This window comes from Numenius arquata, chromosome 3 (assembly GCF_964106895.1).
Source record: "Numenius arquata chromosome 3, bNumArq3.hap1.1, whole genome shotgun sequence".
Classification (NCBI taxonomy): Eukaryota; Metazoa; Chordata; class Aves; order Charadriiformes; family Scolopacidae; genus Numenius; species Numenius arquata.
The window spans coordinates 55,720,406-55,733,867 of NC_133578.1; positions in this window are offsets into that span (position 1 = coordinate 55,720,406).

Below are 13,462 nucleotides of genomic sequence, written 5' to 3' on the forward strand. Positions count from 1 at the left end.
GTTTTCCACGAGCGCCGAGTTTCTCACATTAACCCGCCCTTGCCCCTGCCCCCGCGGGGCCTGGCTGAGCAGCCGGCACTGCTCCCTTTGCAGGGCCGCAACGTGGGTGAGCCCCGGGCTACCGAGGGGACGGGGACTGTCCCGGTGGTGCGGGTTTTCGTGACGGCCTGCGTGTGCCGAGCGAGGCATCGAACCGCCGGCTGGGAACCTAATGGCCTGTGCTGGGAACCTAATGGCTCCTGGGCCCGGAGCAGGAGGGAGGTTGTGGGTTGGAAAGGAAAGGCCCAGAAGAGGAAGGCACCGGGAGCCTGGGGCTGAGGGTACCGGGAGCCCTGAGGGACCCTGCCGGGGTTGACAGACAGCCAGGCTCTGCGGGTGCAAACTGTCCTATTGCAAGCCTCTCCCCTGGAAAGGCCACCGGGCATTTCGGCCAGCACCACGCAGACATTGATGAGAATGTGCTGATGGGAGTGGGAAGGGTATTAAAATAATAAATATTGCTGTTGTTGGAAGTGCTTTTTTTAAAAAAAAAAAGAAAAAACAGAGTGTTTCCCAAAGGTGTTCAAAGCCTGCACTCACTTGTTCCCTTTTTGAGGAGCTTGCCCCAGCTTGATGCCCTGACTCAAGTCCGCAGTGTCCCAACATCTCGTATGCTTGCTTCTGGGAATCGGTGCTATTTCACAGAATTAAAAGTAAGATTGAAGAATAACGAGACGAAGAAAGCACCTTGATACGTTTTTTGAGAAGGTTCAGGTGGGATAGAGGAGGTAGGGAGATTTTCTCCCCCAGACTCATGTAGGATCTGACGATGCCATGGAACAGGACCATCTCCGGCGGGAGAGGGAGATTCCCCCCCAGGGGGCTTGCTCCAGGCTCTGGCGCCCGTGGGAGACCCCGGTGAGCGCTCCGCCCCATCCCTCTTCAATGCCAGGTCTCCCGTAAAACCCCGGGCTCTGCTCACGTGCTGGGTTATCGTACCCCAGCTGCGGAGCCATAGCTGGAAATCAAGCGGCAGCAGCTTTCTGAGGGGCTCCTGCTCGGATCAGAAATACTTGCTTGACTAATTGTTGGAAATAGCCACAGCACGGGACGGATGTGTATTTATGTAGACAGAGTCATAAAAATCTGTTGGTAGGGCAGTATGTGGGAATAGCATAGGACGAGTGGGGCGCTTGCTTTTTGGAAAGCAAGAGGAAGTTACGAATGTATTTGTGTTATTGACAAGTGACTGGCCGGGACCAGGTTGTTGTGGGACCAGAGAAAGCGGCCTCAACAGGTTCTCCTGCAGATGAGCTGCCTTCTCCCTTGTGCCTCCTAGTCTTGCCCGCGTGCCCTGCTCTGTCTTTTCCAGGTGCTTCTGGGGTAGCTTCTCAGTATGTTCCTTGTCTTCCTTCTGCCCTGCATTGATGAAGTGACTGCAGGCCTGATAGCTCGATAAAGTGACCAGAACGGGGGTTTTGTTCCTAAATCTTCAAAACAATGATCCTGTGTTTTCACTGAATATCAGAAAGGTGCTATTCTAAGCTCCGCATGACAAAGTTGATTTTTTAAGAATAGGGCTTTTTTTTTTTTCATTTACCCTTAAAATTATATTATATAAAAAGCAGTTAGGTTTTCTGTGGTGGCATTTTACCTATATGGATCTCTTACCACCCTTTCTCGTGGCCTAAACGGTTTGTCATAATCTGTGTAAGTTTTATCCAGCGACTTCTCTTATCTTAGACATTGATTTAGCCGTAGAATATTATTTTTTGATTTCTCATCAGTTCTAGTGCCTTCCATTTACTCCGAGGTTTAATGAATTTCACTCACGTTCCTGTGGAATATTGCTGGAACGCTTGTGAAGAGAGCTAAAAAAAAAGCAAAGCGGGCAATATCGGATAGAGCAAAGCTTACCAGAATCTAGTAGCTGTGTCAGGTGAGAACATCACTGATGCTTAATTTAAACGTGAAGAAGAATATAACCTTCCTTTTTACTTCCCCAATTATGCTTTGTTGGGGTATACAGATACAGAGGAGTTAATTTTTGAAACGAGCATCGTAATGCTCAGGTTCATAATGTATTCCAGTACACAATGCTTCTTCGTCTTCTCTGTTTTTATTTTTTATCATTATTTTCTACTTTAGGAAGCAATAGGAGGAGAGCTTGAGAGCTGTACTTGAACACAGATGGTATGATGGCACAGCATTTGCTGCAACTTGCTTGAAGTTATGTTACAGAGTTCATTTTTAACATAAGCTTTAAACCTTTATTTTGTAGAAAAGTCTCGTTGAAATGGCAACCACCCAAATATAGACTATACGTTTTCAGAGGTACTTGAATATTTTGCAGTAGCGTGATGAAAAATTAACTGATACAGAAAAAATAATAATCATTAAAAGTGTGTAAAGAATCCCACCTGGAGCAGATGTCAGATGAAGCACAGGTATGCATTGCTTTTTGATATCTCCAGGAAATATAGGGGAACCCCTTTTGAAGTAGGCTGCAATACTGTAGGCAGCGTCAATAGTTCTGTGGAAGGAAAACATCAGCCTTTCCATTCACTTCTTGCCATTATTTCTGGTTTTGGAGTGAATGGAACAACCCTAATTGCCACTAACCATAGTTTTTGTTTGCTAGCAGCCTCGTATGTCAATAGACTCTGCACTCCTTCCCCTTTAAGTGGGCTATTTTTGCCAAAGACCATTTCCACTCCTCTGGATTTCGTGAACGCTGCCATTTGAAACAGATCCAAGGAATTAGACATTACTCACCTTTGCATATGCCGTCTCTTGAACAGATACTCTCCTGCCGTCTTCTATTCTTATATTTCCTGCATTTACCCCAGTGTGGAATGTTTTATTTTGTCTTGCTTGTTGCAGTTTTGACCAGGGAGCTTGGTCTCTTAAAAAGATAGGCTTTAATCAGTTTCCCTTTTCTTCAAATGCCTTTTCCCTGCCGCTCCACGCACACAGCTTTTTGTTCGATGACTTGCACTTTCACTATCTCAGACTGTCAGGCGTACTCCTCGGCAGCTACGAGCAAAAACTCATTTGTAGAGTTAGACACATTTGCATATAAAAGTACATACATGTATGTTTATTTACAGTGATTCTTCCTTTACTTTCCTACATGAGAGGAAGAAGTTGAGGGATGGGGAGGGGGGAATTACGCCAGATCTCTTTTATTCTCCCTCTAACACAGCCTTTAGTTCTTTCCTCTTCCCTCTCATCCTTTCTCCCATACGTGCTTAGTTATTTGCCCCTGTGCTTAACCATATTTAATTAAAAGTGGATGGGTAGCAAGGCAGGGTTATCCATGCACTAGAAGAGTATGGCAGGGTTTTTTGGGGGTTACCCTCATGCGGGCCAGGGAAGGCAGTCCAGGAAGTCTGTAGGAATAGCTCTTGGAAGTCGGTGAATGGTTGTCAGGACTGGAAGGCGCAGAGGTGGTTGCTTTTGGTGCTAACCAGCCTCCTGCTAGAAAATGGAGGTGTTCTGATTGACTGTTTGTTTTTCCTGGGAACAGGAAAATGAGGAAAGGCAGCCTAGCAAAGGGCATTTCTCCGGAGACCAGAAGATGATTCTTCAAATCTATGGCCTGCGGGGGGGAAAAGAGGAGTAGCAGCTCTGTTGTGTGCTCTCCTGATGTCAGGAGCTGCTTTTCTGGAAGCTGCTTGTTTAAAATCCTGACTCTTGTGACTTCGTTACATACATACCTTTCTGTGCTGGTTCTCAGGCTGCATGATTATACTGTATACAGGAGTACTCTTATGCAGCCTCTGTGTGCTTCTGGAGGGCTTTGAGCTTCTTGCCTCCCACTTAGCGAAAGCAAGATTGTCGGAGTATCACCACCTTTCTGGAAGAAAACATTTATTAACATTTTTAGGAATATGTCCCTGCTGTCTTTATTTCTTTCCTTGGCCACAGCCTGTGATTTACAAGCCAAACTTCAAGCTTTGCACAAGGGAATGAGATCTTCCGTTCCTCTCCTTTGTAGTCTGATTCTGCTTTTGGATCAACTGACACCCTTTGTCCTCAGGACACTCTTGTAGGTTGACCCAACTGGGAATCTTCAGTGAAGGGTGGATGCATTTTTGGCTTTTCTTTTCTTGTCTTTTCTCTTTGTTTCTCCACCCCCCACTCCCCACAGTGGTCTAAAATGAGTCAGATTCTGACTCTATGTCAAGTGCCAGTGAGAAAACATATAAATTGTGGATAAGGCTGCTGTTTTCCATCACTGAGTGGAAAGTAGTTAGATTTCCATCACTGAGTGGAAAGTAGTTAGAACTGCTCTATCTCACATGGCCTTTCCCTCTGCCTCTCCCAAGATGTCCTGAGAACCTTCTCTAACCTCCTCACCTGTCTGTCCATAGTCTATTTTAATAAAAAATGACACATTTAGCTGAAAATCAAAGTACTGGTGAGTCCTGCTTAAGTAATCCTGTACCTGGGATTAAAATCCTGAAATGATTTTGGATGTGGACTAGTTTAAATATATATATATTAGAGAGCTAGTGCACGATTGGAAGTGTCCCCAAGGATGATTCCTCAGACTGGGCCGTCAATAAAATGCAAAGGTCATTTTTTTCAGAAAAATAATTTTAAAATGTTTGCAAACATCTTGTCACCGAAGTGACAGGTATCCAAGAATGATGTCAGGGTACCCACCAAATAAATGACATAGAAGTGATGAATTGTAAGTTATCACATTTCCTGATTCTGGAAAAAAAAAGAGGGATGTAAAATGGCAACTTCTTTCACAGAACTTGTCACCAAATGACGAAGATAAATCAGCGTTGCTCTTTACTTCCTACTGACCTTTCTGAGAAAGGAAGCTAAATGCTGTTCTTCCTTGTTTACAAAAAGCTCCTGAAAGGTATGAGCGACTGTAATCTTGCACAGGTGTCACTGAAAAGCTGAATTTAATCTAAAGAACTTTTATTTCTGCATTTAGTGCATGAGATGGGGGAGGACATCAGGATCTGGCCTCACTTGAAGGGCTGCAATAACTTCCAGTAGCCGGATAGCTGGAAGGAGGGTTGGAGGGGTCTGGGTGGCGAGGCTGTTACGTACAAAATGTAGGTCCTTATACAGATCTCATCAGTTCCTTTCACTCTTCTTGTTGAGTGCATCAGTGGCATCTGTGCACCTACATGTTGAATGTAAAAGTGTGCAAATTCTTGAATTGCTGAGAGCTCATTCTGAAAACGGGCAACATGGCATTGCTTTGGGTGTATCTACTTTCCCATGGAAAATTCAGTTTGTTTCTGTGTTGTACCTGGGTTGATTTTACAATATTAGATGCAAACTCAAAAGCTGCACGGAAGAACAAAGTTCATTGCTCTTGAAAAAGGTTGATTAATCAGACTATTTTGAGATGCAGCTAAGGAGCATTTTAGGGATGCTGCTGCAGTCATCAGAACCGTGAAGAAATCAAATGAAATATCCCCAACCATCAGCAACAAAAAGGAGATTTAACGCGAGTGTTTGAAAACACTAGGCTAGACAGAGGCCTGCAAGTGGAATATATATGGTTTATATATTACGATCTTACTATATTCTCATTCCTAACTGATTGCCCAGTGCTGAGGTATTTGTGTGTCTTCCAAAGATATATTGAAAGAGCGTTGTTGCATATGTTTTCTTCTCCATTTCTCCCTACAGGAAGCAAGATGGATGGTGCCGAAGAGGGCGTGCTTTGCCCTGGGATGTGGGAAGGCGATCGGCCACCCCCTCTGCTGGGAGCACCAGCTGAACGTGGGTCCTTCGGGGTTGGAAGTACGAGTTGGAGTGGATTTAATACTTTGTTGGTAAATTAACTGAGCATCGGCCTTATCCCAGGCCTCCACACAGGGCTGAATTACACCCTGAATTATTAAATCCTGAGTAATTCTGTTGGTTTATAGTTGAAAACAGTACTTTTCTTTTTTGCAAACAATGGCCATTGGGATTTGGGAACTTGGAACTCTTTTTTAGCTTGTATTCATTTCCGTTACGTGTAACTGCTCGAGTGAGCAAGATAATATTTAAAAAGTGTTACCAGAAGAGACAGGATGTCTTGAAGCAAACTTGAGACTAACATCATTTTATTATACCTACTTTGATTTATTTTTGGACTTATTTTTTATTTATTTGTGCTTACTAGCTAATGTTATTTTAATCTTGATTGTCAGGAAAAAGGCTCCGAGGTATCTTGTTTCAAATCGGTTCTGCCACTTAATTTCAGAGTTTCTTGTCTTGTATGTGTTTATGCTCAGCTTGTCTCTTATTTTTTAAATAGTAAATTATTTACCTTCTTTACATTCTTTAGAAAGATATCATAGGTGTTAGAGTTGAGGCATTGGAAAAAATGCCAAGGTACCAAGTTACCAGTCTCATAAGGGTACACGCTGAGAATTTCTGGAGGACCTCAAGAACCAAATAGCATAGTTGCTATAGGATACATGCAAACTCTCACTATAAACATTTGCCATTAAAAGGATCGATGGGTAGCCTATTGAACCTGTATTTTTAATCCCAGGTAATCCAAGGAATAGTTAATACAGTAAATTGTGTATTAGATGATCATTTGACGTTCTACTTAAAAATGAAATGATACAGCACCTCAGAGGTCATTTTATGAGATGGTCTAAGAAACGGCAATTTCTAGAGTAGATAAATCTGTCTCATTAATCTCTTACTGGTATCTGAATGGTTCAACAGAGGTATGGATGAAGGAGAACTTGCTAACATATTCTATTAGATTTTCACAAGCCGTTGTTGAAATTATCACAACAGGCTACTAAACAAATGCAGGATGTAGTTTTACAAGGGAAAATTAGGCCCCTAAATATGTATTTAAGTAACTTGAATAAAGTTATAGGCATTAATAGCATTTCTATCCTTGAAGGTTTTCTTAATGCAGCAGGAACTTACATTTTCCACTGGTAAAATTGCTCAGTTCCCTTGTTTTTGCTGCTGAGCATGTGCAAAACCATCTTGACAGCTCCAGGCTGCTAAGCCCCAAAGAAATACATAAAATAAGCATTTTCTTGCAAGTTTCCTCTCAACTGCCTGTCAACTTCAGTTTTGCATCCCAGCAACCAATTTCAACTCATTTTATTTTATACTGACTACATTTATCACAATTTATTTTATATTCTTGATAGGATATTGAAAGAGGCTCTCAGGGCCACAGATTGCTGCTGAAATGTTAGACAACATTTGGCATGAACAGGATCAGAAATTAAAAACTGGCATTTTTTAGCCTGGTTGCCTTTGAAATGAGGTTTATGAGATTGTGTTGTTTATCTCTCTGTACATTCAGCAATTCCCCTTAAAAACTTTGGGACCCAATTTCAACCAAATGTGAGAGATGAGCTGAAATCTCAAGATAAATAAGGTCTGTGAAAAACTGCAGCTGTACAGAGGACAAAGCGTGTAATTAAATGCCTGCGCTGTGGCAAAGGCAGGTGGAAGCCAGCCTTTATATAGCGGTTGAGAGCCGCCAGCCTGCCTGAATATGCTCAAAGGTTTTTGATTGAGCATAGCATGTGCCCTATATGGAGGGTGGGTTTCGGAAGCGAACCCGAGGTTGTTACAACAGAAGAGATTTTAGGAGGCAAAGAACTTAAGTTCATGAAATCAATCAATCAAACCCTGCCTTGTTTGTTTTATTTCTTGCAGAGCAACTTGGTTCTCTTGCCCTGCCTCTTCTTCCTCCTTCCCACCCTGAACACCTTTTTCCCTCCCAGAATCTCCAGAGTCTGTTGCTATCTTTGTATTCCCCTTGCTCTCCTGGCTCAGCATCAATTCCTGTAACTTAACCGGCCTAAGAATTCTGTCTGATTTAGTAATGAGGTCTCAGATATACCCTGGTGGGAGCCAGTTAATGGCTGTTTGTTCATCCAAAAAGTTCAGCCGGGCTGCTAGGATGTGCTCATGTCAATAGCTGTAACAAAACTAATTGGTACTGACCCCTTTCCGTCCTGACTGGAGAATCTCCTGCTTTGATATTTATACTCATCAAACATTTGTGGATTGTTATTTTGCCCCCCTGCCAGCTACCTGACATTTTAAAACCCAGCTGTTGTGTGGTGGGGCTAGTGAATCTACTTTAAAAGAAGCTAACTAGAATTAAGCAAATTATTTTGTTGTTTTTTTTTTTTTTTATCTGTACACACATTTCAAACGGTATATCCGACCCAACATCACAATGTATTTAGACTATTCCTATAAGCTTATGACAGTCCTGCAGGGTCTGTATTGCTCTAAAAACCTGTGTGAGAGTTGTGTATTTTACAAATTAGCTTAGCTGGAGAAACAAAGAAAAATGCCTTGTCTCCTTTTTGTCTTTTCTGTCAGGTCCTTCCTCAAGATGGATACCTTATCCAGCATGGAAAGTTTTGGTAGCTCTTCTCTGGTCAATTATCTAAAGAGGACACAATTGATGATGTTAAAACAAAGAATAGACACATACATAGTACTGCGCTGTGATAAAAGCTGCTCTTCTGCACAACTTCCCAGCTTGTGAAACCTGTCTGGTTTTGCATAATAGATAAGCCCCAGGAAGTATAAAATTAGTGGGAGTGCTTGCAGTGTGGCCAAGTTACAGTTTTACAGTCGTTTAAAGGTCAGCAGCAAATTGACATCTACACTCAGTCCTGCAGGAGGAGGCTCTGTAGGGACAAACATCTGCATGATTTGCCTGTGGCCGTATGGAAAACCTGAGGCCGAAGAAGGGGCTGAGAGCCCACCCCGTTCACTTGCAAGCCGGGGCCAGAGCCCTCAAGCCAATGTTTCTTGTCATTTATCTAGGGCAGACTTTGAAACCTAGGCCTTGAGGAGGGATTTTTGAAGCAAAAGATCCAGGCCTAAGGTCTCACAGGGCAGGTACCTTTTTTTTTTACACAACTTCTGGATTCTCTTTTCCTACTTGAAAACGAGGTTTTGAGGAGAAGAAGGTTAAACTGCTGAAGCAGACTAATAAGATTATGGATGTTATTATCGCTCAAATAGTTAATGTCTCACTTCTCAGTTAAACATTTATTTTTTTTCTAACTTGGCAGGCTTCTGGCTAGGCTAATTAAGAGTGCAACTAGGCTGTAACCAAATGATCTCTATGATACAATAAGCAGCATGCGAGCAGCAGTAATGGCAGTAGACTAACTTCAGGATGCTGTGAGTTGCCTCTGAGCTTCACCAACAGATTTGTTGATCAGCTCCAGATTTTACAATGTCATTTTTCTTCTTTTTCTTTAACAGAGAAACTGTCACCAGGGCTGGTTACAGTTTACACCTGAAAATGCAAAAAGTTGTATGGAGACAACAGTGCACAGGAAGACTTCTTAGGCCACGGATTAAGATGCTGACCAGTGACAATTTTCAGAGAAGATGCCTTGCACAAGGAAAGATCACAGAATCACAGAATGATATGGGGTTGCAAGGGACCTCTGCAGAACATCTAGTCCAACCCCCCTGCCAGAGCAGGTCCTCCTAGAGCAGGTTGCATAGGAACTTGTCCAGGCGGGTTTTGAACGTCTCCAGAGGAGGAGACTCCACCACCTCCCTGGGCAGCCTGTTCCAGTGCTCTGCCACCCTCAAAGTGAAGAAGTTCCTCCTCTTGTTTAGATCAGAGCTCAAAAGCAGAGATTGTGTGCTCTGCTACAGTGAAACTGGACATTTTTGCCAATGTGCAGTGATAGGTGGAGGGACAAGATTTGGGGAAGAAAAACTAACCCCCCCCCAACATAGTGTAGAAAATGTTCCACCTGCTGTGAAAACAAAAAGGAAGGAGGGTATTAAAAGAAGTCTGAGGCATATCTAGTTTCAGAATTTGGCTGAAGAAAAACAAGCACTAAAAATGACTACTACAGATGAAATCCATAGATTGTCTTAAAGGATGGAAAGATCTGTACTGCGTCCTGCAACTGTTGGAAAGCACATGTGGCGGGGGGGTGTTAATGAGCAGATCGCAAGACAAGGAGGAGATTTGGGAGTGTCCAGCTAGTGCTGTGACTGATGTTTGGGCAGGAAGTTCTCAAGATGTCCTGAACTCCACTGAGCATGCTTAAGTCCATGAGGCAGTGCTGTATATGCTACAGCCACTCAGCACTGAACAAGATGCTCTCCAAACTATTTGTTTTCTCCATCTCCTACAGGTAGTTGGTGATGAGACAAGCACAGCTAGGAGTTCTCTTTCTGACAAAACTTTTAAGCTCCTGGTGCAGAGGGACTTGGTCTGCAATACCAGACCTCAAACAGCCGGACACAAACTTGGGGAAGACCTTTCCTGCAGGCTCTTGGGTAACGAGCCGGGCTGACATACCTGTACCTCAGCTGCAAATGCCGCCTCTCCTGGCACTCGAGCAGCGTGCCGCTCCCAGCACGATCTGGGATTTTGCTAGGCACGTCCTGCCCCCGGCTCACGCGGTCCCTGGCACCACTCCGACATTCACAGAACGATTTATATCTCCAGCGTATTACCTCTCCAAGTAAATAAGGCATAGCAGCTCGAAGGATGTTCAGAGGGATCTTCAATACATTCATTTGTATGTACGCGGCACTAAAGTGCTCTTTTTCTGTGCCTTGGTGCTTTGCCACCAGCCAAAAATTCCTCGCTCCACCCCCCCCTGCCCCCCGCCATGATCTTCCTCCCACAGACCAGCCTTGCTGGTGATTTTGGCCTGCTCCTCCCTTCCCCAGCCAGCTTCTTGCTCTGACAGATTCTCCCTTGGCAACAATAGCTCCTGCTGGGTTCCTCCCAGTCTGTGGTCATGGCTACTGGGGTGTGAAGTGTTTTTGCCCACCTGAGTCAGAAACGCTCGGCAGCCCTGCTGACAAGCCTGACAAAGAGCAAGCCATCAGCTGAATGGTACCCAGCCACCGGGACCGTCCCAGCGGAAAGGGCCGGCTGTGGGAATACCTGGCCCCAACGCTGCAAACTCTCAAATTATTTTTTCGGCTCTAACGGCCTGCAAACGGCTCCAAATTTATGAATCCGTCCTGCACGTAATTTAAAAGCACATTTTCTTCAGAGAGAAAATAAACTGCAAAAATAAAAATGTTCCTCTACCTAAACCCAAGGCTGTGTTATGTTTTGGGAGTGGAAAAGAATGCCCAAACTAATTGCAAAAATACACACTATATTATTTTGATTACAGTTGTTCTAACTGAATATTTTTACAGATCTGAAAATGTTCAAAGGCGTTTTAAAAGTAAAGGAGGCGCATATTTTTCTTACTCCTAGGGCTTTAAAATCTAAATTCTGCCTCCATGTTTGCTAGAGATCCTCTTCTCTGCCTCTTTTATACCGAGCTTCCTAAATAAGATACTATTTTTCTTGGGGTTTTTTTTGGGGGGGAGGGTCTTAATTAATCTGAATGAGCCACTTCCAGAGAAGGCTGGCTGCTGAGCCCACACCATTGATGCCGCAAATCCAGTGCTGGTGAGAGGTGCGGTACCAGTGGGGGCTCGTTCTCTAACCCAGTGGGGGGCATCTTTGCTGGGCCATAAGCGTGTGCTCTTTTCCTGTCACACCTGTTGCGTCTTCCTCGGAGCATTTGTTCGTTACTGTCAAGTTAACGACCCCGCGCAGTTGGCTGCCTGCAACGCTGATGGGAATGTTTTTTATCGGGTTGGGGGGCATTCACATGCGGTTTCCTTGTGGAGATGAAAACGGCAGGTTTCTGCACATGTTTGTTTCTTCCCATCTTTTTTTTAATGATGAAGTAAGTCAAGGTCTGATTTGTTACCTATCGGGTGGTTTCGGTCTTTTCCCATACTGTCTACTGCTGCAAGGAAAGTTCTAGGGAACCCTGATACTCCTTGGAAAGGTAATCTGAGTTTATTTATTTTACACAGTAATAATCACCGGATAAGACGCAGAAGTAGTCCTTAGGCACAGAGCAGAACCAGATCTCCTTGCCCTCGGCTGCGAGCTCTGGCCAGCAGACCAGCAGGCTGCCATTGCTTTCAGGATCAATATTCTGTTGTTAATTTTTGGACAAGTATGACAGATTTTTAGCAGGAGCTAAAGGTCCCCTTGTGGAGCCAGGAGCATGCTCTGAAGTAATGGGTTTGTCTTCTCTCAGATACAGGAGTGAATTGAATCTGGGTCCCACGTGTCCCGGCTCCTTTTCCCACTGAAGTGCTGGGTTAAGGTGATGGAGCGGAGGAGACAGGCAACTTTGTTCACTGTTTGAAAGGAAAATATGATACCTGCTTGCTCTTCTCCCAGCTCCGTCTTCAGAAGAAGCAAAGAGGGAAGGGATGCAGGGAGAATGCAGAAGATGCACCACTGGAGAGGTGGTGCTGGGGGTCTGGAGGCCAGGCCTGTGCACGCTCCAGCAGCTGCCTTTTCAGGAGATGACTGTCACGGCTCCGATGGGGTTGCGTTGTGCATAGCAAGTGGAAGGTATCCCTCTACGTAGGCAGAGAGCCCGTCCTCCGGGAAGTACCAAAATCTTGCCAGAACTTGATCTGAGGTGGGTGGGGAGGAAAGGGAGGTTTCCACATTTTGCACTGAAATGACACGCATATTTATAAGCCTCTGTGTTCACGATTTTTCTTCCTGTGCTCCGTATCAACAGGAGTCAGTCCCCAGTTAGAAGACAGCTGCGTATGGGATGGACTGTGGGTTGTTATTGTTATTTCCATAACACTGGCGTGTAAAGATGTCAACCTGTGCTAACACCCAGTTAGGTTATAAACACAGCAAGCTGGAATCCCTTGGAGAAACGGAAAGATAGATGACTTGCCTGCAGTCAAACGTAAGTCAGTGGCAAAAATAGTACCTGGTCTCTGGACTGAAAAACCAGCATGGAATCAGCCTGGTTTGTCTCCCTGCAGCTCGCAGGCGGATGTGAATATGTTGGGCTGAATTGGGATCTGTTAGATCTAATTGAGCCTTAATTATAATACATTAAACAATTAAAATAATGGAGATCAGGCACAATCAAATTCCAAAACAAAGAGATTTAGCAAGATTAGAGTGTTAAAACTGTACAGATGATGCCATTAATCTTGGAGGAGGTCCAACATAAACGATACAATATCTAGCCAGCTGGGAAGACGGCAAACTGGAGGTAATATCAGGTTCCCAGCGTGAAGTGTAAGGGGGTAGATGGATTTTCCCCTTCCATTTTACAGCTTTATTTTTAGACAAGAGCAAAGTACTGAACGTATCAAAACATGTATATGTGTGCACATACAACATAGGTGTGATGCCTATGAGTCATACAAATTTGTGGACTTTGAGGGGGCAGGGAGTGCACAGCTTGAAGCGCTTGGTGAATTATATATACTACTGTACTTCCCATTTATGTTTTTAAGAGTTATTCTGTTATTTATGGTAACTTTAGCACTGAGGAAGCTGGCTTTGACTGACAGCTCTGGGAGCAGAAGTTATTCTTTGTCCATAAACCAGGTACAGCACTTCAGGAGACGGGAGGGGGCTTCGGGCCCCATGCTCATTCCTTTCCTGGCCTCTCCAGGGATCTCA